General features: G+C 53.9%; 1 protein-coding gene across 1 annotated transcript in view; it reads right to left on the bottom strand.

Moving 5' to 3' along the window:
- Positions 1-1,202: 1,202 nt before the first annotated feature.
- The window catches only part of CDK12 (cyclin dependent kinase 12), a 72,610-nt gene continuing 50,069 nt past the window's right edge, over positions 1,203-23,743 (bottom strand). The window contains exons 14-15 of the transcript XR_014709797.1: positions 22,741-22,876; positions 1,203-2,254 (exon numbers count right to left, since the gene is read on the bottom strand). The gene's annotated coding sequence lies outside the window, so the exon portion shown is untranslated. The remainder of the gene's footprint in view (positions 2,255-22,740; positions 22,877-23,743) is intronic.

Here is a 23,743-nt window from a genome sequence, read left to right as displayed (position 1 = left end):
GCCATTGCACAGAGCAGTGATGGAATCGGACTCACAAGTGAAATCCGTTGGTTGGTCTGTGTTTAGTCCTGAATCCGCATTGCGGAAGAACCACCAGAGGGCTGGGAGCGGCCTCAAAAGACGGTCCGGAATAAGGGGGCACTACAGGCTGAGAGGCATCGGCAAATCTGGACGGGGGAGCCCCAGATTGTATCCGGGGGGTGGGGAGCGCTGTAGGTCAGGAATGAAGACTGCTGGCAGAGCTGGGAGGCCCCAGAACTGGAATAGCAATGGGGCTGCATGCTGGGCTTGAGGGGCACCAGCTGAGCCGTGTGGGATGCCCAGGACGGGAACAAGTCACTCGCCATCTCCAGGGCAGAGGTGGTGACCGTGCTGGGCGACCCGGAGGAAGGGGAGTTTGACATCACGTGGGTTGGCTGAGTCTCTTCTTGAGGGGCCCAAATGCTGCCCAGGGAGGCTGGGAGGGTCGGGGGAGGGAAGGTACCTCATGCAGCTGGGGAGAGAAAGCCAGGAGGGGTCAGGCAGGTTCTATTTGGGGTCCTGGAATTGATCATCTTAAGTCTCCGCGGACGGCTGGAACTTCTTGTACCTGTCTCCATTTCCCAGGAGCTAGGCTCTGCCCACAGAGTTGAGAAAAGGAGACTGGACCCGGAGAGGAGGGGCCCTGCTTTGCCTCGTCGGTTGCCTCTGTCAGGGCCGCACAGATCCAGGCCAACCGGAAACGTCCCACACGATGGGAGACTCTCGACGGATGGAACCAGCGGGACGTTTTGACCCGTTCTTTAGCCGACGTTTCCCCGAGTGCGATTTCGCCCTGTCCTGGGAGAGAATCTCCAGCCCTACACGTCTGCCTGCTCTGGGCTGGATTTCTCAGTTTGAGATAAACAGCAGGTGGCCTGTTATTACCAGTATCCTGGCATTACAGAGAGGAGCCGGCCGAGGTCAGGGCCCCATGGTGCCAGGCACTGCACAGACAGGCCCTGCCTGAGCAGCTGACAATCTTCATCGCGTTGGGAAGGACCATTGGCTCCATTTTACAGATGAGGAACCAGGGATAGAGAGATTAAGGGAGTTGCTCAGGATCACATAAGGAGCCTGTCACAGAACAGGGATGAGAACCAGGATCTCCCGAGTCCCCACCCGCTGCCTTTAACCACACGGCAGTCCCTCCTGCGCGTATAATTTTATTTCAACAAGCCATCCTTAAACCTTTCCCAGCCTCCCCCACCCTCCTCAGTCACAGGCTCCAATCTGACCCAGGTGGCTAGTAACGTCAACTGGAAGGCAACATCATAGTCTGTGTGAATGAGTTCACTGGGACTCAGCTCAGTTTCTCGCGGGGATGGGAGTCGATGTCACAAGACACCAGGATCGCAACTGGCACCTCTTGGTTTCAGCAGAGCACTCAAGGACCGAATGGGCCATGGAGATGGAGCTCTCCTTCCACAGTTTGAGGTGGGCTGGGACGGGGCAGGCTCAATGTGCCAACTCAGCCAAAAGTGGGCACTGGGGGATGATACTCCCCACTGCCAGGCGCTGAGCATTCAGCCTCCACAGCACTCCGAGACCTTGCTATGTCTCCCATATGGCAGTGCCACCCGGCTGGCGCCCCAGGCATCATGGCACAGGGACACTCGACTGATATTGCCATGCAGAATTCACAGCAGGCCCCATCCCCCCCTTCGAACTTTCTGCGTCCAGCTGGGGAAACACCCTCCTGGCCCAAATGCAGGGGCAGCAACCAGTTCTCTGAGCACACAGTTGCTGCTGGGACACCAAATATGTCTAGAGAAGATGCCCTGGTGCGGGGAGGGTGTCCAGCTTGGGCTATTTCACATAGTCTCTTTCCAGAAAGATGCACTTTAAAGGTGCCCTGCAAAGAGGAAATGAATGGGCTTCTGCCCTTTTCCTGTGTGGTTCGAAGAGGTGGAGAAGGAAAGCCTGACAAGTGTTTTTTCCTCTGCTCCTTCCTCCCTAGAAATCTCAGGGATGTCACCTCTGATCTTCCCTGGTTTTGCAGAAGAGCTGCTTGCAGGACACTGGGATCGGGGCCTGGGGCTTTTTCAACCCTTTGTCGAAGGGGCAAGGAATCCTTCCCGAAGAGCTTTTTCTCCCCAGGGTTTTCCCAAAAAAGTCTGAATAAACATCACTTCCCTTCTCACACAGCCTTTGCTTCCTTGGTATTCACGACGTCATCTCTCTACCAGTTCTCCTGTCGTCCACGGAGTCTCCCAGGGGAACGAGATCAGAGCGGCTGATGTGAAAAGCAAACAGAATAAACACACTTAATAATTATATTATATATTATGCGCACAAACACAGGGTGCTGCCCCCCACACACACACAAAACCGATCTAGATTTTTATGATGTCATCCATTACTGTGTTCTCTGCGTAGTCATAGGTGCATACACACACACCTGACTATGTAAGCTTTTATCAGGTCACCCATCACCGTGGTATTTGCTGCATCAGCGAAGAATCAGTACAAGGAAACTCTTTCCGAGCTTGGGGGCGAACTCTCTCTTAGCCAATCAGAAGCCAGTAGATTCTCATATCTATTTGTGAGCCGCTCCTTCTGACCAATCAGATCAAGGGAAAAGCACATTGCATCCTGCAGCCACGCCCCTAACTTTCTAGCCACCTGATCTGAGCCTGCTACTGACATACTTTGGTCCCCTGCGATCGGATTGGCGGGTGGCACATGCGCAACTGGAAGGGCTGCCATTGGTGGCCAATCAATCCAGCTTTTGCAAATTGCAAGCAATGGAAAGCAGTGGCCTGATGGACTCAAGAGCGGATGTACCATTTTGAAGATTTAAAAAAACCCAATGAAATGGAACCATCTGGCAATAAATATTCAGTGACGTCCTGTAAGGTTTGCCAAAATCTGAATGGTCACAATGTTTTCCAGCACATTCCCAGTAGGCCTGGAATAATAAATGATCATAATACTCTGAATGCTTTGGCGTCTTTGACTGGAGAATCTTAAGGTACATGCATTAGTTATTCAAGGTAGGTCGGAGTTATCCCCCCATTGTATAGATGGGGAAACTGAGTCACGGGGGGCGAGAACCAGGAATCGGTCCCAGCAATCTCAGTTAGAACAGGAAATGGTGAGCCAAGATTCTTGCATTCTATTCCCAGTTCTGGGAGGGGAGTGTCACCTACTGGACAGAGTACGGTGGGGCTGGGAGCTGTTAAACTGCACTTTCTTACCAGGCACGGAAACAGAACCCAGGAGTCTTGGTTCCTAGATAACGCCTCTAACCACTAGACCACCTGTCTCATTCTATAGCTGTACATTAGCAAGCCACCCACACACATGCACATGTAGGGCCCGATCCTGCAGTCGTTCCTTCAAAGGGAGGTTTATTTTGCACTAAGACCCTGAGCACCTCGTGTTGGATAAACAGAGAGAGTCTGGAGGAATTCAGAATCCATCCTACCTATGGAGTAAAGACGAGCAGGTGTGGTACGTACATCAACCACGAACGTATGAACTATACGTACATCAACCACGAACGAGTGGGCTTCATGCAGGAACTGGGGGAGATTCTCCGGCCTGTGCTAGGCAGGAGATCAGACGAGATGTTCAGAATGGCCTAGCAATCTACCTGTGCACACACGCACGCACACACAATTTAGAGTAACCCAAGCTCAAGCATCAGCACCGTCTCCTCTCAGCCTTGCTCTGCTAGCCGTGTCTGCAATCTCTCTCTAGAGCCAGATCAATTGCATTCATATGAGGGGCTCCCACCCACTGTTAACCAGACAACCTCCGAGCTGGGTTCTCTCTCCTGCCAAGGTTCATTCATGCCATCAAGTTTTCACCTTGTGGGCCGGTTGCCTCAGTTTCTCTTAACTCCACCGGGATTCCTTGCTTTCCCGCCAGCCATCCGGACGGGAGAGGGTTAAAGGGACAGGATGGGTAAGCTATAAATTTCACATCAGAGAGTGGGGAGAGCGGAGCTGTGGGGGGAAGCTGGGAAAAAGCCAGTGGGCTGTCTCTAGGTAACAATAAACACGGCGAGCAAGGAGCAGCTGTTACACTGACTCTCTCTGCATCACAATGTTGAAATAACGCTAATAAACCACACACGCACACACGCCGCCGGTTCATGGGGGGAGAGGGTCGTACCCGGGGCCCGGATGGCCTGGACCACAGGCCTGGGGATGGTGAGTTGAGTTTTGCTATCCAGAGAGGGGGCTGGTGGTTAGCACGAGCCGTGCCCCAGCTCTGGAGGGGGAAAGAGGAATGGAGAACAAGTCATAATGAAAAATGCTGCCAAGAGAGGATGGAGGCCGCGATCCAGTATGCTACAGAGCGTGAAGTCAGCGATGGCCCGGGGGCGGAGGGGGTGTCTGTTTATTAGGCCCTTGGCAACCCTGCATTGGAGCAGCTTAGTCGTTAAAGGATTCAATCCTCAAACAGCGAGGGGAGCAGCATCCCCGTTTTACAGGTAGGGAATTGAGGCACAAGGCCGGCAGAAAGACTTACCTGAGGAGTCTGCGGCTGAGCTAGGAGACGAACCAAGGGCTGGGAGTTCCCAGTCTGGTACCCTGCCCACTAGGCCACCCACTTGGTTCTACTCACAAGACCAAGACCCTAAGTTTAGACATAACAGGCCCCAGTTAGCCCCATGTTTGGATGTATAGGTGCCTATAGAAACACGCTTAGATGTATAGGTACCTATCAACCCATGCTTAGAGGCACAGATGCCTATAGATACACGCTTAGATACATAGGTGCTTATAGGTACATAATGAGATTTAAATCTAGGAGCAGCCCTGTCAGCATCACTGAGTTCAGTGCAACTGCTCCTGTGTGTGCAGTGTTACCAACTCTCTGTTTTTCCAAGTCCTACAACATTTGGTGTTTCTCGAGGTCCCTTCCAGCCCGAATCCTGCTGCTAAATGGGACAGGAGCGAAAAGAAACAAAGGCCACGTCTTTTGCAAATGTGACTAGCACTTTGTGGGCTGCACCCTGACACCTTTAAATGGGGCTGGTTTCCAGAGGGTGGGTACTCAGCACTTTCTGAAAGCCAGGCCCTTTGGAGGTGCTTCTGGTACCCCAAATCACCAGCCTAAGATCCACGGGGGTGCGAGGGGAGGAGTTGATGTTTTAAAGGAAGAAAACGGGGGGGAACGTGGTGAACCTAAAAGGATAATATTGGTGTCATGGACCTGGGGCAGATCCCACCACCCTCCAGCACTAAAGCTTTGGGGAGACTGCGCCCCACCCCTCAGAACCCAGCCCAGGTTTTGGGAGTTTAGCTGGGGCTGGGTGGATTCTTCGGCAATGCAGACAGGATCAACAAAGCTCCTGGTTTGTGCTCCTCACAACGGAGTCTTGGGGCTCTGATGGAAGGATCATCGTGGTAACTGAAGAGTTGGCACCCACAATTCTGTGATTGAAAAGCACCCACAGTATGGCTTACACATGGACTCAGAAATGGCCAGTGGAGCCCACTTCCATGCTTGACTCAAGGTTGGTGGCGACCATCTGACCATGCTTTGGTGGCCTCCAGGTGTGGCTGACACTAGTGCTGTGGGCACAGAACAAAACAGCAGCTGCACTTGAACATAAGAACGGCCATTCTGGGTCAGACCAACGGCCCATCCAGCCCAGTCTCCTGGCTTCCAACAATGGCCAACGCCAGGTGCCCCAGAGGGAATGAACAGAACAGGGAATTATCCAGTGATCCACCCCCTGTCGCCCATTCCCAGCTTCTGGCAACCAGAGGCTCAGGACGCTTCAGAGCATGGTTTTGCATCCCTGCCCATCCTGGCTAATAGCCATTGATGACCTATCCTCCAGGAACTTATCTAGTTCTTTTTTGAACCCTGTTATGGTCTTGGCCTTCACAACATCCTCTGGCAAGGAGTTCCACAGGCTGGCTGAGTGCTGTGTGAAAAAATACTTCCTTTTGTTTTAAACCTGCTGCCTATTAATTTCATGTAGTGACCCTTAGTTCTTGTGTTATGAGAAGGAGTAAATAACACTTCCTTATTTACTTTCTCCACACCAGTTATGATTTTATAGTCTCTATCATTTCCCCCCTTAGTTGTCTCTTTTCCAAGCTGAAAAGTCCCAGTCTTATTAATCTCTCCTCATACGGAAGCTGTTCCATACCCCTAATCATTTTTGTTGCCCTTTTCTGAACCGTTTCCAATTCCAGTATATCTTTTTTGAGATGGGGCAACTACATCTGCACACAGTATTCAAGATGCGGGTGTACCACAGATTTATATAGAGGCAACACGATATTTTCTGTCTTATTGTCTGTCCCTTTCTTAATGATGCCCAACATTCTGTTCGCTTCTTTGACGGCCGCTGCACAGTGAGTGGATGTTTTCAGAGAACGATCCACAATGACTCCAAGATCTCTTTCTTGAGTGGTAACAGCTAATTTAGACCCCATCATTGTATATGTAGGGTTGGGATTATGTTCTCCAATGTGCATTCCTTTGCATTTATCAACATTGAATTTCACCTGCCCGTTTGTTGCCCAGTTTTAAAGCCACCTTTAAAGAGTGCTTGACCTTCTCAGCCCTAGGCGGTGGCAGCTCAGGGTTAAGGTCAGGTACGTTATAAGAGGCCATGCGCACGCGTTCTCTGCTCGGTGGCTCAGTGCAAGAGCGTTGTTTTATAGGGCTAACAATCTTGCACCCTGGCTACCAATGGCGAAAGGGAAATGCAAGCTGGTTTGCTTTGCTGTCGGAAGCAAGGCAGCCGCATTCTTGGGAGTAAGAGCATGGGGGAGGCTCTTTGAGCCCCAAATATAACGATGCAGCTGCTCTAGCTAATTAATAGGCCCTGGAGTGTCTAATTCCAGTAGCTCATGGTGCACGGATCTGGCAAGAAAAATATTCCCAGAAGATCTGGTATACAGGAGGAAAAATCCAAGCCCCATTGGAATTTCAGAGGCGATACTTCCCATATCCATGGGGCACCGATATCTCCACTGGTCCGATTTGACTTTATCCCAGTCATTAAAAAAAAAAACCCTGCTTGGCAAGCTGGCGGAGTTGCAGTTTTTGGGGAAGGGATAGCTCAGTGGTTTGAGCATTGGCCTGCTAAACCCAGGGTTGAGAGTTCAATCCTTGAGGGGGCCATTTAGGGATCTGGGGCAAAAATTGGGGATTGGTCCTGCTTTGAGCTGGGGGTTGGACTAGATGACCTCCTGAGGTCCCTTCCAACCCTGATAGTCTATGGCTCTATGACACCTGCAAGGCAGATAAACCCAGAACTGCCCCAGGAGCCCATTTCCTTGGCTCCCGGGAATCTGCAATGCAGGCAAGCGGCCTCCGTGTGAGCCCTATGTTACGGCAAGGGGGGCCGGGGGGAGAGACTTGATTCTGCCTTTGCAGTCTGGGCCGGTCTCAGAAGCTGGCTTGGGCATGCCAGCTGCTTTCTTGGCACTGCCTGCTGGCGAGGGAGGTGTTTAGCTAGAGACAGCAGCGGTGCTTTTTGATGCCAGCACGCCCAGCCCAGAAGGGGAGCCGCGGATGCTGCCCCCAGGATCTTAGCCACAGAGATAGTGACTATCGGTCTAGTCCAATGTCTCCCCCTTTCTATTCAGATCAGGAAGCAACTGATGCCAGTCAAGTCTATTGCAGCAAGATTCCATCTCTCCGCCTGTCCCTTTATTTCCTCCGTCCCTGTTCTTCTCTTCCAAGTCTCTGTCATTCTCACAAGAGAAACGCTGCCAAGACGCAAGGGGGGTATACAGAGACTGTATCCAGGCGTGATGCACAGACACGTACACACCCCAACCCTTCAGGGAGGTAGGAAGCCATGTAAACAAGCACGTGGGATAGCAAACAGGCCCCCTGTACATGGAGAAGTGCTGTCTGGCACAAGGTCTGGGTTTCAATTCCCATCATGCCACTGAACGAGGGGGAATTCTGAGTAACATCCGTCCGAGGGAGCGTCGGAGCTGAGAGCAGCATCAAACATGCGAGCAGCAAGGGAACGTCCCGGGTGGAAGGTAACTGTTGTTCCAGCAAAGGGTGAGAAGTAAAGATTCCTGAGATGATCAGGGCTGTGTGCTCTTGTAGGCAGACTTTCGCCCGTGGACTGGCAAAGGTTTTGTCCCACCCTGCCAGCTGAATTCATTTGATCGGTGCGTCAACTCATGGTGCCCACAGGAAAGGAGACATGGCCAAGGATGCACAGTTAGTCCCTGGAAGCAAGAGTAACCAGGGAAATTAGACTAACCATAGAAGGTTAACCGTTTGGAGGAGCGATGCCAAGCAATGGAAGCCAGGTAAGAAGGGATGGACGGATGGGTGTGCATGGGGATGGGTAGGTAGACGGATAGCTTCACTCCACACTTCCTATAGCAACTCAGGCATTGCCAGAATGGGCCAGAGCCAAGGGCCATCCAGCCCAAGGTCCCATCTCTGACAGCGCCAGCTACAGTTGCTTCAGAAGAAGGTGCAAGGAACCCAGGAGTGGACAGCCAGGGAATAGCCTGCCTGGGGGGGCAGGTCTCTGTCTTAGCCCCCACGCGTTAGAGCTCGGCTTAGCCGCACTCCCAGGCTCTTGCTAGGAAGAGCCGTGTGTGTCCAGCTGGCGGGGAGGTGATCGGCAGGGCCCGGCCTGGGAATCAGGAGCCCTGAGTTCTAGCACGGACGTGCCGGTGCCCTCGGGCAAGTCATTTTGTGCCACTGTTGCCCTTCCCTGCCATCTTCCGGGGCAGGGCCGGTCTCTCGCTCCGAGCCTGTGCAGCACCCGGCCCAGCAGGGCCTCTCCATGCTCCCGACAGGCACGGGGGGGGGGGGCGCTTTGCCTCCCTCTCTGGGCTTGGCGGCACGTGCCGGCCCACGTGGTGCTGCCGGCACGGGCGGGAAGAGCGAGATCCTGTCGGTATAGAAGCCGGGCCTGGCGTTGGGCCATCGGAGGCGCCTGGAAGAGAGACGCTAACCCCCCTTCAGCAGGCAGCGGAGGGGCTGTACTTTGCATTCCAGCGCAGACGGCGGCCGTGCAGCAAACACGGCAAGAAAAAAAAAACCCCAAATGACACTAAATATTAATGGCTGCCCTACATTAGGCAGCCTGCACCTGACTCGAGTGAGCCGGGAGAGCCGAGTGCCTTCCCCACCCCTTGCATTCTGCAGGGCAGCTGCCCTCGCGCATGGCCCAGGAGACATCCTTCCCTTCCCTGCCAGCAGGATGCCCCCCATCCCGCCCCCGACTGGGACACGCCAGAAGGTGGGGGGGAGGGGGCTGGTGCAGCCGAGCAGGAAGCTTGTGCACCAGCTGCGCTCCCCTTTCCAGAGGTTCCCCTCACACACACACACACACACGCACCTCCCAGGCATCGGTGTGCATGGGAGCCAGGGAGGGGAAGATATAAACAAAGCAAAGGAGGGGGGCTGGATGCTAAGTGGGGGCTTCGGGAGGGGTGGGCTTTGCCCCTAAGGGGTAGCAGCACTGACTGGAGGGGGGGGTCTCAGCGGAGGGTTGGGGAGCAAAGCTGATGAGGATCCAGCTGTGTGGGGGGCTGGGTGAAGGGAAGCATTGGATGGGATCCAGGCCACAGAGGGAACCCACCCAATGGAGGAGCCATCAGCCTCCCAGCCCTGGAAGGCAACAGCTCCTTGGACAGCAAGTCGCATGGGAAAAGATCGATCAGCTGTTGAGTCCAGCCCAGCCAGAGCCCGGCCCACCCCAGCCAACCCATGCAAGTGACGCACACGGAGGGCCAGGGTCGGCTTGTGGGAGCAAGGCTCCATCCAAGCGCAAAAGGCTTCCCAGCCACGGGCATCATTGCAACACTCAGTGTAGACGGGCCCCCTCATCCACCTGGCTCTTAGCACGGAAAGGGCCCATGGGTCCTCATCCTCCAGGTCTCGCTACGAGGAGGAAGCGGTCACAGGAAATTCCAGTTTGTCGCCCCGGGTTGAAAAGCGTTCCATTCCCAGTCACCTGCTGGGCAGCGCCTTCCTGCCCCACAGCAGGACCATCCATCCCCATCTCGTTCTGGAAACGTCCCCCCTCCCCGCTCAGCTCAGCTGGGGGCCCAAACACCATAGCAGCACTCGGGTTTGCCACGCAGGACCCAGGCCAGCTCCGCCCTACACACAGCGCTGCCTCTCCTGGCCAGTGGTGCCCACAGATCGTCCAGGGACAGCCAGTGGAGAGAGCATGGGGGGTAGGGGGGTTCATGATCAGCTGCTAAAAGTGACCCAAAACTCCGTTCTCTCAGAATAAGGGCTGGGCTTTTTGGGACACCCAGAATGCACTGGTGCAGCACAAGGCCCTGCTATATGTGGCCACGAGCTGACAGCTTCCAATCCAACCGATGCTGCTGGATGGACGCTCCAAGCTGCCATAACCCAGGGGCCAAGTGAGACGTGCTGAGCTCCTGCCCCTGTAACCCAAGGCCGGGTCCTCGCTTCTGTTTTGCTGTTTCCTCAGGTTGTCCTGTAGCTCCCCGACAGATCCTGGCCACAGAAAGCCACAGTTGCCCTGGCCCTCCGGAGGGCAGAGGAAGCTTCTATCACAGTGTCTGGGCAACAAGGGGTTACCTCCCTGCTGCAGCTTGCTTCCCTGTCGAGTTTGATCTTTTGCCCTCGCTCCCCAGCAGGGCTGCACCCCCCACCCCCAGGAGAAACCCCTTTAAAGCCCCAGGTCCAGGGTGGAGAGCCGGTGGGCCTGGCCTTTGCTGAGGTGGGGTCTGCATTGGAGCTAAACCCCAGGTACCCGTGCTCCAGCCAAGGGCTGGGCATGGGCACACGGAGAACAGCTGGGAGCGAGGACTGCTCGCCTCTTCGGAGCGACCTCCATCCTGGATCAAGCTGTTGGCACCACATGGCGTCTCTCTGCTTGCTCCAGAGCAGCTTGAGGACACTGCTGTCCTGCAGGCAACGAGCCAAGGGTCACCTACCCCAGCTCTAGAATGGGCACTGAGGATCTCCAAAGGCCTGGAGGTTGGTACCACCAGCAGTCTCCTCTTAGGGGTGGGGAAGGTGGGCTGGAGGTGGCCTCACAGCCCGGGCCCTCCCGTCTGTCCGTCCATCCAGAGAGAGAACCGTCGTGGCTTAAGGGGAAGCAGAAGCCGCTGGATCTCAGGAAGGCCCAAGCGTTGTCTTTGCATTGTGCAGTCAGAGCATCGGCCGCGGGGTCTCCGCAGGGCGAAGGGAGGAGACGCATCAGTGAATCCTGAGGCCGTTAGGGGAGACCGGCTATGGGTCATCCTGCACCTTGCACGGCTTTGTCCGCCTGACTGTCCCACAACACCGTACGCAGCTGCTCAAATTACCCAGAAGTCCCTTCTTTCAGCAACAGGCCTGGCTCTCCAGGACTCCCAGAATGCACCGGGGCAGCAAGGGACCCTGGCGTGAACAAGCAGAACGGTTCCTGTCAACACCAGAGGCTCCAACCCCCCAAGCAGTGGGAGGGAGGGCAGCAGCTGTCCCACGTGGGGCGTGAAGGGCAACAGCAAGAGGGCGACAATTAGGAGGGGAAGTTTGCTTTAAAAGAGCCAAACCCGAGAAGAGCCCCAGCTGCCCATCACTGTCTGCCCCCGGTGCCGTCTCCCACCCGTTCTGTGCCCGCGCTGCACGAGGGAACAGCGTCTGCCCAAGCTGCTCTCCCCAGCCCAACCATGCAGCCGCTCTTGGACGGAAACCCGCCCGCTGCTACCCCGAGGGGCGCTGGCCCCCAGCCTGGGCTGAAGGGGCACAAAGGGCCAGGCCCGCTGCGGGCTAGAATGTGGGGCACCAGCCCAGCTTCAACGTCCAGCCGGTCTCAGATTGGGGACTGCCCCGTGGCCAAGAGGAAGCAGACCTGGGGCCTGGCGGGGAGTGGGGTGTTTCCTGTGCGGGTGACGTCAGCCAGCAATTCCCCCAGCGCGGTTTATTTACAGAACGTACCCACCTCCCACGCTCTCTGGGTCCACACTGCATCCAAGCCAGCTTCAGGCCTCTGCCCCATCCCTGCCTCTCTCGTTCATAGGCTCAAACCCCAAACAGATCCATCTACCTTAGCGGACCCACGGTGCCCGTTTTCCTTCAGCTCCTTGTTCCGGGTTTGTACAGAGCCCAGCACAACGAGGTCCTGGGCCGTGATCCAGGGCCTGGCACTGCACAATACAGAGAGCAAGCACCTGGCCGGAAGGTGGGGATGGGGGGGGATTGGGGAAGGCTGTTGGGGGGGGTTAACAGTGGCTGAGGGTGAAGGGTGGAGCAGAAGTGGTGGAGTTGGGGCGTTGCTCTCGGGGCTGGCCCATGGCCAAACTTTCCCTTGCTCTAAACTGCTACAAAGCATGTACACAAGCACGCCCCCCCCCCCATGTAAGGCTGGGTCCAGCCATTCAGCTGGCACCCATGAAAGGCCTCGACTAGACCGGGAAGAAAGGTCTGCTTCAAAGACACATTAAAACCCTAGTGTAGACAGGGCAAGCCGCATTTTAAGCTGGGTTAGTTGGTTGGGGTGAAACATGGGATTGGGGCAGGAACTGGGAGTTCGTCTCCCCGCCAATACACATCAAAACTCCAACTGGCCTTGTCAACACTTAGGATTTCACCCCGTCTCCGCGAGTGTACAATCCGCTGAAAGTGAAGAGCTGACCCTGGCTACGCCATGGTGAAACCGACGAAGGGGACTGGCTGCATACCCACGCTGTCCTGCAGTGTACCGGTGTACTTTGGAAGTGACGATACCAGTGTAAAGGTCCCCAGAGGGAAGGGGAATTAGCCAGACTGGGACACAGTGCCATTATACTGGAACGGTCTAACTAGAGTGGTATAAAAATCACCCCCCTTACTGACCCAGTTATTCTGACACAATCTTCGTGAACACCAGGCCGTGGGGCGACCAGGCAGGTCTGCAGTGATTTCACCCAGAGGGGTTCAAATCACATCTTCTAGTCAATCCATGCGACTAGGTGTGTAGACCAGGCCTCAGCCATCGGGCTCTCAACTCGCCGGCTGCTGGCAAATGGGAGTGCAGGGTACATGGGGGTAGTTTAAATTTCTAGACCTGGAGGAGAGGGACAAGGAGCAGCCCTTTGGCTTTCTTAGCCCCAGGGCCAAAGCCGTGGGACTGACCCCAGTCATCCCAGCCTGCGGAACCAAGAACCAACTCCAGCTGCCTTGGGTGAAGGCACAGCGGAAACACCATGAAGCTAGTGGAGCAAGCACCAGGTGGGGACTCAGGAGATCTGGGGTCTTATCCCAGCTCGGCCACTGGGTGGCTAGGTGACTGTGCCTCAGTTTCCCCACCTGGAAAATGGGGATAACAATCCTGCTCTCTTCCGGAAAGCACTTGGAGATTGACTGACAGAAATAAGGTGAACCAGGGACGACGATTATTGGGTTATTACCTCTTGGGAGTGCCTCCGATACAGCAGTGAGGGAAACCCTTCTCAACAGAGTCAGCCACTGAGACTTTGCAGGACATGTGGCTCTCATCTTGGCTGAAGGGTTCTCCTCCTCATAACCCTCTTAGGGCAAACTTGCCCCCTCCCCCAAGCTGGCTAAATGGCAGAGGCTGGAATATTCATTTTCATTTCCCCACCCCCCGCCGCTACCCCTTTTCCCTCCGCGCTGATCCCCAGCCAAGAGTCCAGAGCTGAAAGTAGCGCGTGATTGATGGCAGTGTTTTCATGGTAAGCGTACCCTGTAGTCCAATCCTTGTACCTTTCCCAATTCCTCCCTTGTCCCTATTCAGAGATCATGTTGTCTCATGTTGGTCCCAGAGGCACCATTAATTAAAAATACATCCAATTAAATGGCAGGTGAAAACGTGCAATTCCTGGCCCATTCCACCCCGGTCCCCCTTCCGCCTTGGCTCAGCTGCGCTTTGATTTGAGCGAGAGGAATAGGGGAGGGTTCTCTGAACCTCAGCCAGCAGCGCCCGGGCCAGTCTGTTCGGGTGGGTGCACGAGCACTGATCTCCATGGCTGGTGGATCATCAGCTGTGCCCTGCTGCTCTTCAAGTCGCACTGCTCCCGGCTCCCCTTGGCCACTCGGGCTGCCAGGGCCAAAGCTGGGACGGCTGGGGTGGGCCCCGGTGAGCAGAGTTGTCGGAGCGACAAGCCGGTGCAAAGGCTTCTGCAGGGTAGAACACCCCTGCCCAAATACTCACTGTGCCCTCCCCCCAAACGGATGGGACAGACAGACAGAGGATAACAGGCCTGGTAATGATGTGACAGCTGGGATACGAATGGCTGAATCTGGCAAGATGCTCATTACTGATTGTGCCCACGGACGCGGGGTGGACTCTGTGCCAACTCCCCCCTGCCCTTACCGCTGGGAGAAATGAATCCTAATGGGCCAGTGGAGCCAGGGTGCCCGGTGGGCATTCCCTCTCAGGGTTGGGGAGGGCGGGGGAGACGGGAAATGCCAGAAGGCCACGCAGGGTGGAGGGGAAGCCAAATGGCGGGGGTGGGAGTGGAGGGACACATGGGCTGATGGCAAAGGCCTGACTAGAAGCTGGAAGACAGAGACAGAGGGAGCACAGACACCTAGCCAGAGAGCGGGCATGGCCAGTGGAGAGAGGACTGGGTGGAGACACGGGAGACCTGTGCTCTAGTCCCAGCTCTGGCACTGATTTGCTGTGGGACCTGGGGCCAGTCATTCCCTGCTTCTGTGCCTCAGTTTCCCTTCCTCTTTGTCTGCCTTGCAATTTAGACCGTCAGCTTGTTGGGAGCAGGGACACTCTCTTACCCTGTCTGTACAGCACCTAGCGCCCAAGGGCCTAGCCCCAGCTGCAGTTGCCGGGCACGCCTCTGTTGCAGAGAACAGCAGCTGGCAAAAGTGACCAGGTGGCTAAACAACCAGGTGCTTCCTGGCTCGCGGGCTGCTTGTCACTGTGACGTCCAAGTGCCCTGCAACCCCTCTGCAGTCACACATTAGCCAAGGAAGTGACAGGCAGGTAAACGGCCAGGGCCAGACACAGAAGCCACAGACATGGAGACAGTTGCCAGTGGCCGGGACGCTCTGGTGCTAGAGCCCTGTGTTAGCCACCAAGGAGGTGGGGCAGGAGCAAAGCAGGGAACTGGCCGGTGGACACACCTCACCAGCAGCCAGGACCTGTGTACAGCGCCTGGCACCCCACCCGAGGCGCAGTAACTGTGGAAGCAGGCAGGAGGGGGCCGGTAGATTGGGTCTGGGGGAAGGATGAGGGCCCCTGCTCCATTTAGCTCCCGGACAGGAGCAACCAGAGTAAATACAAGAGACAGGTCTGGGTGGGAAGGGACAGGAGGCAAAGGAGTGATCTGAACGGGGGCTGAGGTCCTGGGCCAGGAGGCGGTTCAAGGGGGCCAGGCCATTTGGGGCTGGGGAACCCACAGAGCTTCGCCGGCTTCACTTTAACGCTAATTGGAGCTTTTAATCTTCAGTGACTTTCCGCTCGGGGGGCCGGCAGGCGCACCAGCTGTGCTGCAATTCCACCCGCGCCGGCTTTTTAATCAAGCCGCCTTCACCGCGGAGGGCTGGGGGAAGGGAGGACGCAGAGCAGGGTCGCTGAGGCCAGGCGGCCTGCTAGCCCTAGCAAGGGAAGCCAGTGCGCCTGGTACCCCCACGCCCAAGACCTGAGCTCAGAGATCTCAGGCCAGAGCCAAGCCCGGGAGTTCAAAGGGCGGCTGGGCTGGGGAGGTCTCATTCCAGGCATCCGGCCTGCACCGCGCTCCACCCCATTGTAGCAAACAGCACAAGGACTGAAAGAACCCCGGAGCCAGACTGCCAAGCTGGGTCCCTACAGCTCTGGGCTGGCCTTCAGCAGCGGGCGGGGACAGGGGAATCTGACGCTGCAAGTTCAATAAGTGAAGCTTCCTTGGCAGATTACTAGAGTCTGATCTCCCGTGTAGCATGGGCTAGAGACCCTTCCCCAGGGGTCCCTGCCTCCAGCCCAGATCTTACGGCTGAGCCAGAGCAGAGCTTCTAGAAAGAGACATCCAGTACTGAGTGGAAGACCCCATGTGATGGACAATCCACCACAGCCCTAGTGGTTAATTCTCCTCCCTTCAAATTCTGCACCTTATTTTTAGCCTGAATCTCTCTCTGCTTCCACTGCCAGCCATTGGCTCTTGCTCTGCCAGAGTGGAGCCTTCTCCCTGTCTAGCTAGTTACAGATCAAATCGCCTCAATCTCCCGCTAAGCTAAACTGATCAAGCTTCATAAGTGCAAATCATGCAAAGGCGGTGAGGGAACAGAACAATCCAGTGAAGGTGGCCACTTGCCCCGGCTCGTACGTGGGTTTTCTACAGCACCTGCCAGCAGAGTCTCGTAAAATGGCGAGATTTAGGCTGAAATTGACAACGCCGCCTACGGGATTTGCCACCCAGTTCTCCTCTCAGCCTCCCTCACCCTACCCCATGTCTCTCCCTCTCTGGCTCAGGGATGTGACACTTTTGAGCTTGTGGAAGGGTGATGGTCAAACACAGGGATCGGTACTGAAGAGAGGTTTGCAGGCAGCTGTCCCCGAGGCCACCTCGATCTTTCAGAAAGGATGACCCCGTGGCTAGGTGCTAACCTGGGACTTAGGAAACCCAGGTTCAATTCCCTGCTCTGCCACAAACATACTGTATGATCTTAGGCAAGTCACTTAGTTGCTTAGTGCCTCAGTCTCCCCACCTGTACAGTACGGATAATCAGGGTGCTGCGAGGATAGATACCTTAAGAGAGTGTGAAGCCCAGTCACTACGGTGATAGGGCCACATAAGTAGCACAAAGAGAGATTTCTTTTTCCCCCCGAGTGGAAATGCAAGATCAAGCGCCACATCTGAGCTGTTCAAATTGTTCTTTGCAATTAACCCTGGATTGGCCCTGCCAGACGGGTGCCCAATTGCCAAGCTCACCATGGCCCTGCTGAAGCTCCTCACGCAGGCTCCTCTAGCACTGACTCACCTCTGGGTGGCATCCACAAATTTAGCTCCCTCCCTGTCTTCGATGAGAGAGGCAGGGACTCTGGAGAGCTCTGCAGGGCCTTTCAAACCACAGCCCAGGGCAGCAGGCTCCCAACCCTGAGGGGTGTTGAACCAAGCCCCAGCCATGGGAACCTGCATCGAGTTTCTGGTTTAATGTCTGGGTTGAACAGACAGAACCAGGGCTGGGCAGAAAATAAGGGCAGAAAATTGAATGAACTTTTTTTCAAAAACTTAGCTCTTAGAAATTCCAAATTTTGAGGCATTTCTAGCCCCTGAGAAACCACTGAAACAGAAGCACATTTCATTGACATTTTCCCCCACGTGGTGGAGGGAAATTTGGGTTCTGTGACCTCTAACCCAGTAGTTCTCAACCTTTCCAGACTACCGTACCCCTCCGAGAGGTGGATTTGTCTTGTGTACCCCAAGTTTCATCTCACTTGCTTACAGAATCAGACATAAAAATACAAAAAAAAGTGTCTCAACCCACTAGTACTGAAAATTGCTAACTTTCTCCTTTATAGCAGGTTTCAGAGCAGCAGCCAGGTTAGTCGATATCTGCAAAAAGAAAAGGAGGACTTGTGGCACCTTAGACGCTAACAATTTTCCACTGAATGCATCCGATGAAGTGAGCTTATGCTCAGATAAATTTGTTCATCTCTAAGGTGCCACAAGTACTCCTTTCCTTTTATATCATGTAATTGTAAAATAAATTGCAAAACCCCCCAACCCTCCCCCCAGTTTGAGTAACACTGATATAGTCTAGAGAGCAGTACAAACAAGTCACTGTGTGTATGAAGTTTTAGTTGGCACTGACTTCGCTTGTGCTTTTCACGTAGCCTGTTGTAAAACTAGGCAAATCTCTAGATGAGTCGATGTGGCCCCGGAGAACCTCTGTGTACCCCTGGTTGAGAACCACTGTTCTGTCCCAAACACCCTGAACTGGTCATTAAATGAGTGGGCCGGGTGGCTTTTTATCTATCATTCTTTTATCAACCACCCCTACATTACCCTAGTATCTGAGCTTCTCCACAATCTTGTATTTATCCTCACAACATCCCTGGGAGGCCAGGCAGGGCTGTAATCCCCTTTGTACAGATGGAGAAACTGAGGCACAGGGAAACTAAATGACTTACCCATGGTCACCGGGGGGGGAGGGGTGCTGTGGCAGAGCCAGGAATTAAACCCAGTTCTCGAGCCCCAGACTAGTGTCCTAACCACTGCGCAAGCTGTCTCTGAGGATGGCTGTTTTCTCAGCAAGCTATCTGAGCATAAAGTAGGATGAGGTTGCTCTGGATCTACACGTGCGTTCTATGGATCAACGACTGGTCAAGAGCAACACGGGAAGAGGGTCTTGACAGTTAACTACAGGTTGAGTTCAGCGGGAATCCTGCAGGATTTGCACACACAAGGTCTCGAAGTGCGTGTTGTGGGGTGGTAGGTACCATTCAAGGTGCCTAAAGCATTCGGCGCTGATGCATTTCCGTTTGTCGCTCGAAATCACCCAGCCAAGGTTTCATGCAAAAAAGTTCCCACCGTTGCTGTCTCCACCTTGTTTCCGGTGTGATGGGTTGCCCACTCTGTGCCCCAAGTGGAGGGGTAATGAAGAGGTGGGGAAAGTTGTGATCAAGCCAGCACTGCAGAGAGACGCTGTGGGGAAGCAGGCTGGTTCGCAGGCTCTGGCAGAAACAGGCATTCTGGGCCCCTCTTGTGAGCAAAGCTCAAGAGGAGGCAGGGGAGTTCAGCCCGATCGAGGAAGATGGCCGTGCAACACATTGTCCTGGGCATGCTCCACATCTCTCTCTAATGGCTGGTCCACACACGCGTCTGCTACAGCTCCCACCTAGGAGATTTCGGTAACAGTTGTGCTGAAGGTTGCGAGTTCAAATCCTGCTGCTCGGCAGCACGAGCACAGAGCCTGTTACTCCGGCAGAGAGGAGCGTGGCGCGGCTCTGAGCACAGACGACACATATCTTCTCCGTGCGGAACGGTCCCATGAGCACAGAGAGCCCAGAAGACCACCAGACTATGGCCAGTCACTGTCTACCTTCAGGGATCATCTGGGCCCCAGCACTGTAGTGTCCCAGAGGGGCTAAGTGACATGCTCATGGTTACACAGGGAGTCTGTGGCAGAGCATGAAATTAAACTCAGCTCTCCAGAGTCCTGATTCAGGGCCTTAAGCACAAGGCCAGCTCTCCATTGTACTGGCTCATCCCTACACTAAGGCCAAGCGCCTTCCCGCTCGCCATCGGCAGCCCGGCTCATACAGGCTGCAAGGGCTTTTCCCTGGAACTGCCATCTGCTAGATCCAGCACAGGAGCCTCTTTAGGCACCCACCTCCCCTCCCCGTTCACCAACCACTTTCCCCAGGTGGCCTCCCCCGTCCCATGCGGCTTATGAGAGCCATGAGGCCAAAATTCATTGTGCGCAAGCCAGGCCCCTCTTGACCGGAGGCCGAGTGTGAAACGCCAGGACAAGTGGGCAGTGGGGAACAGAAACCCAGGTCCCACGCGGATGGAAGCTTTGACAGCAGGTCGCTCTCCCCAAGACACAGCATGTGGGAGAGGAATGCAAGCAGGGATGGAAAAGGGGGTCTCTTGTTAGGACGCACAGCTGCCTAAGAGATTCCAACCCAACCCGCATGTGTGGGAAGGGGGGAGGGGGGAGGTTTACTGGTTTGCAGTGCCCTCGTGTGGCCAGAAAAGAGACGGAATCCTCCACAGATAAACACAGCCGGACACACACATGCACTAGAGTCCTGAATGTCATTGGAGGAACAATATCTTCCGTTCTTGAGTTCGGGTACAAGTAGAAAGTAACTTGCAAACTGCTGGAAGCTAGCAGGGCTGGAGGGGGTGACGGGTGACCCATAGAGAGCTAGAGGGGTTGCAAACCTCTCAGACTAGCGTCTGGGCAAAGGTATTTGAAATCAAAAGCCCTTCGTCATTAAAGCAGCATTCAAAAAGCATGAGTCAGGCCCCAAACTATCAGGTCACCAGATTGACTTAAAAACCGGGGATTTTTTTTTAAAACAAATCATACATTTGGGATTCTTTCTTGGCCTTCTGGTGTCCGAGCCAAGAATTCACGTTTTTAAGATTTCTCTGAACCATGAAGACTAGAAACTTACTTTGTATTTGAGAGCCGAGATTCGCACCTAAACCAGGGACTCTGGGGATTTGAGAAAAACTGCAAATATTACAAGAAAAGCACGAGCGTTGGCAACAATGTTTAAGACCAATTTTCTTCCCCCCGCCCACCTCCAACCCATTCGATTCACACACACACACACACACACACACAGCCCATCAGCTTGAAGTGTGTATCAGGGATAGGTCACCTAGCATACACAGAGCACACCCCAATACAGGATACAGAGGGCACATATTATACATTAAATAGGTTGATATAGATCCTGCACTCTTGGATTACTCCCTTTCCTGCTCCATTTTTCACCTGCTGTCCTGAGCCAAACAACTCAACCTAATCACGTCAGCATCTGAGCTGCACTTTGAAACCAGCAGCATTCTGGTGGCTTTGAAATTCTTTGGGTGTTCACACAGCCCCTGCAGGATCCCTCCACCTGGCACACATGAAAGCATTTATTTTTGCAAATCCCCCCGCCCTGCCCCCGTAGTGAGGCAGGGAACTGTCATTCTCCCCGTTTTGCAGGTGGGGGAAACTGAGGCACAAAGGGATGGCGTGACTTGCCCAGTGTCCCACACGGGAGCATGACAGAGCTGGGGTTTGAATTTTGAGGTCTAGAACTCCAGTCCAGTGACTTATTCACAAGATCAACCTCTAGTCCAGTGTCACCCAAACTGTTCTTAAAAAAACTGGGAAAACCAAAGACTCTGCATGCAATACAGTATCAGTTTTAATAAACAGGTTCCAGGCCTAGAACATGCCACCAAGCATTGCAGCCCACTGGGTAGAGCACTGGACTGGGAGTCAGGACGCCTGGGTTTTATTTATAGCTCTGCTGCTGACTTCCTGTGCGACCTTGGGCAAGTCACTACCCTACCTGTGCCTCAGTCTCCCCCTCTGTAAAACGGGGGGATAACAACACTGATCTTCTGTGGCAAAAACCTGAAGAGCTGGGGATGAAAAGCACTAGGCAACAGTTATGCATTATTATTAATGGAGAGTTCCTTGGCTTTTTGCATTGAATGCAGCAGCGATCATCCATTTGAGAGGACAATTCTTTTTCAAACACTTAAGCAAAGGTGGTAGCAGCTTTGGAAGGAAACAGGTCATATTACAGCGGAAACCTGTAACGCAGATATAAATAGTATCTGGAGGGAGAAATGTAGGTGTGAAAATTTAAAGTGACAGACTAACTTTTGTTAACTTTAAATGTGCTCGCTACGAAATCCTGACCACAGTGCTACACGGTCACTGTGCTGAGAGCGACATCTGGTGGCTATTTCATGCTTCCACATATGGCAGGCATTACTGGGTGATTCCAAGCCCTTCCAACACCTCCATTCCCAGGGTGCATCTACACTGCATTGTACACCTAGGTGTGTGGGGCCCGGGCTTGGGGACATGGTGTTTCCATGCCCGTGGCTTGAGCATCCACCCTACATTGTAAAGCTTGGGTTTATAATTGCAGGACCCAGATCTCGCAGCTAGGACCTGAGTGCTTGCTGTCCAACGTCCGACTGACTTGTGTGTGGACGGAAGAGGGGCTTGGGCTCAAACCTGAGTCAGAGCTTGGGCTTAGTGTGAATGTAGACATACCCTCAGTGTCTGGAAATGGATCCATAAATTAGGTGAGGATGGATCCACAAAGGACAGGTGCGGCCTTCATTGCTGACCATCTGCAGCCATTAACTTGGATCCTGAATGTTTGGTTTGCACCCAATGCCCCAGCCCACTCTTCAGAACAAAGCAATGCCTGCTGTGGGGAGCAGATTAGGGAGTAGCTGCAAACAGCTTCCTATGGCCACAGACTGCCCATTGGCTCCCAGTTACGGTGAGCTCTGAGCCACAACGTCCTGATCTGGATCCAGACTCTGTAGCCAGTTCATATCTAGTATGAGTCTGACCTGCAAGTAGCAGCCCTGCAGCCTACCATGTGCAAGAGGGACATGTCATGGTGTCAGAAGCAAAGGCACTCAGAGGAGAGCACAAACAGAAGGAAAGCAGCAACAAAGGTTGCAGGATCAGTCTCATGAACATGCCACTTTCAGCGCCCCAGAGAACTTCAGCTTTTCCACACCTCCAGATAGGGACTGGCTACAGAGCTTCTATTCCAGAGAGCGAGAGAGACTAGAAATGTGTCTTCAGTTCACTGCTAGCTCCTGCTATTAGCAACTCAGGTAGGTTACACACAGTACCTTCTCCTGGCTAAACAGGGTATTGCAATTTAGCGTTCCATTCCATCTCCCGCTGTAAGTTTTACATTCCTACCATTTACAAATCGTGCTCTATCATGCTGTCTTTAGCGCTCAGTACGTATCAGTCTCTGGATTATGCTGGTTTTCTAATTACACGACTAGCAGCCCTACAATGGGATCCACAAGCAGGGCTCCCAGGTGCTGCCACAAAACAAACAAACAACATTAGCTGGTAGCAGTAGAAGGCTGTTATCCACTGGGAACCAGCTACCAGCGGGAAGACACTTTATAAGCATGCGAGACTTTATCCAGTGTGGGTTGGCTTAGTGGCATCTCATTTCCTTTCTGCCTTTATAGACTGTTCTAAACCATTCCTTGCCTGCCTTGAGCTTTCCCTCTCCCTAGCACAACCCCCGTCTCCAGTTAGCAGATACACAAGACCACATCACAAGAGAACAGTTTGCAACCAGCCCTTGCAGCTGGGGTTGGTGCAGCTCCTCGACCATTGGTTACTCACGAAGGAAGAAGGCTTAAAGATGCCAAGGTGCCATGGGCCATCACCCTCCACAATGAGCAGGGACTCTCAGACGGGCGTTGGCTAAAGGCATACTCCAGTCAGGCATCAGCTGCTAAGAGACGCGCCAGCACCCGACCTAAAACAAAGAAGAAGACTATACATGAGGGTGTATTGAAGGAAGGGGCTGCAGAGTGAGCCTGGCCATCCCCGAAGGGAGGTTATTCAAGCCTCTGTTAAAAGAAAGAGGGCGTTGAATCTGTTCCTAGCACAAAAGAGTCCTGGTCCAGCAGTGAGGCTCCCTGGAGCTACTTCAGTAAAACATAGTAAATAAGAGTAATTTAGCACAGACTACCTTTCTCCAGCGTGTTCACTGGTCATATATGTTCACATGTACTGAACGTTAAACAAAAAGGGGAGTGCTTTAGACAGTCTTGGAAAAACCCCTTCCCTTCTGCTCTGAGAGGCACTGCACAAGTTAGTGCAACACCGCAGGGTGCAGAGAAAGTCCCAAGGAACAGCCCACGGCTCCCATTGCCTTTACTGTAGCCCAAGTCAAGAAAAACCTTTGCAGAGATTTAAACTGCCCAGCTGCCCTGTCGACATTTTATAAGAACAACTGCGGTCTCCCCATGTTATGGCAGCAGAGAAGTGGAAGAGGAGTAATGAGCATTAGCCCTTCTCTAGCAGCACCTGGGATTCCCAGAGGATCTCAAAGCACTTTACAAAAGGCAGGTCAGTCTCATAAAACATTTCACAGGTAGGGAAACTGAGGCATGGGGACTCACTCAAAGTCACTGAGTGAATCACCGGCAGAGCCAGGAATAGAACCTAGGAATCCTGGCGCCCATTCTCCTGCTCCAGCCACTAACCCCTACTCCTTCCTCTTTCCCAGTAGTACATAAAGCTGCAGCACTCACAGTTATGGCCCTTAGTGAAAGAGCAACAGGGGTTTAAAAATAACCTTGCTGGACACCGCAAGACCACCGAGGCAGCACACACTGAT

Source organism: Lepidochelys olivacea (assembly GCF_965140295.1).
Source record: "Lepidochelys olivacea isolate rLepOli2 genome assembly, chromosome: 27".
Classification (NCBI taxonomy): Eukaryota; Metazoa; Chordata; order Testudines; family Cheloniidae; genus Lepidochelys; species Lepidochelys olivacea.
Note: the sequence above shows the minus strand (reverse complement) of the source record. Positions and strands in the feature narration are given on the sequence as shown.